The sequence below is a fragment of the Phoenix dactylifera genome, chromosome 15, assembly GCF_051530095.1.
Source record: "Phoenix dactylifera cultivar Ajwa chromosome 15, Ajwa_hap1_PhDact_Kaust_v1.1, whole genome shotgun sequence".
Lineage (NCBI taxonomy): Eukaryota > Viridiplantae > Streptophyta > Magnoliopsida > Arecales > Arecaceae > Phoenix > Phoenix dactylifera.
Window position 1 is genome coordinate 5,787,387 of NC_143204.1, and position 1,372 is coordinate 5,788,758.

A 1,372-nucleotide genomic window follows, 5' to 3' on the forward strand; every position below is an offset into this window, starting at 1 on the left:
GCATCGTGACCCCTCCACTTATCTGGGAGCTTATCTGGTCAACTCGGTTCATTAGACCGGATTGGAGGCTTAGGTGCCCTCTTCAAACCAGTTAGGAGCTGTCTAGAAATTTAAGAAAAATATTAGAAATTGAGGTGTAATGTTTTGTTGCATGTTTGATTGTGAATAGATTTTTGTTTTAGGGTGTCGTTTTAGGTTATCTTTAGTTGGTACTTATAATTAAAAAAAAAAAGAAAAAAAGAGAGGGAAATATTTTGCATGCTAAAGTGGAATAGGGACGACACTGGTCGATTAAGTCGTACAACTTTAGATCATCCCTTAGGACATACCCCTGAAATTCCTTCGCAGTATCTCACACCTTGTGAGATGGCTGATTTAAATGAAGATGCGGGGAGTCACCACAATCGAGAACGAGAACCCCATGTTAAGACTCTAAGACAATACCTACAACCGGCTAGGACTAGTCAGCCTTCATGCATAATTTTTCCTGATAATGTAGGACATTTTGACATAAAACCAGGGGTAATCCAATTGCTGCCCAAGTTTCATGGGTTAGAGTCCGAAAGTCCGTATCTTCATTTAAAGGATTTTGAAGAATTGAGCATTACATTTAGAGTGCCAAATGTCACCGAGGATGTCCTCAAATTGACATTGTTTCCTTTCTCTCTAAAGGATAAGGCCAAAACATGGCTAAACTCTTTGCGTCCTAGATCAATAAGAAATTGGCAAGATATGCAGAGAGAATTTTTGAAGAAGTTCTTTCCCACACAAAGGACCAACTTTTTAAAAAGACATATTAGCAATTTCCAACAAAAAGATAATGAAACATTTTATGAATGTTGGGAAAGATTTAAAGACCTTCTTCTCTCATGCCCTCATCACGGGTTCGAAACCTGGAGAACCATTAGCTTCTTTTATGAAGGTTTATCTCCACAGTTGAAACAGTTTGTAGAGACCATGTGCAATGGTAGATTTTTAGAAAAACACCCTGATGAAGCGTGGGAATATTTGGATTCTCTTGCGGAGACTGCCCAACTTTGGGATAACGGGGATAGAAATAACAAGTCTTTGCCTAAGCCTACTAGCTCTGTACAGGGAGGCCTTTACAACCTCAGAACTGAGGATGATCTTCATGCTAAAATGGCAGCCCTCACTAGAAAGGTAGAAGAAATTGAGCTTAGAAAGGTTGAGCCTGTCAAGACTATAGAGCTTAGAAACGAGTGTTGTGGTATCTGCGATATGTCGGGTCATACTACTACAGATTGTCCCACCATACCGGCATTCAAAGAAGTCTTACACGATCAAGCAAATGCTATGAACTCCTACCAAAAGCCTTATAACGATCCATACTCGAATACCTATAACCCTGGTT

At 39.7% G+C, this 1,372-nt stretch overlaps 1 non-coding gene across 1 annotated transcript; it reads right to left on the reverse strand.

Moving 5' to 3' along the window:
• Positions 1–777: 777 nt before the first annotated feature.
• Positions 778–887, reverse strand: LOC120106102 (small nucleolar RNA R71). The gene has a single exon (XR_005508351.1). It is a non-coding gene; the product is annotated as a small nucleolar RNA R71 (small nucleolar RNA).
• Positions 888–1,372: the final 485 nt, after the last annotated feature.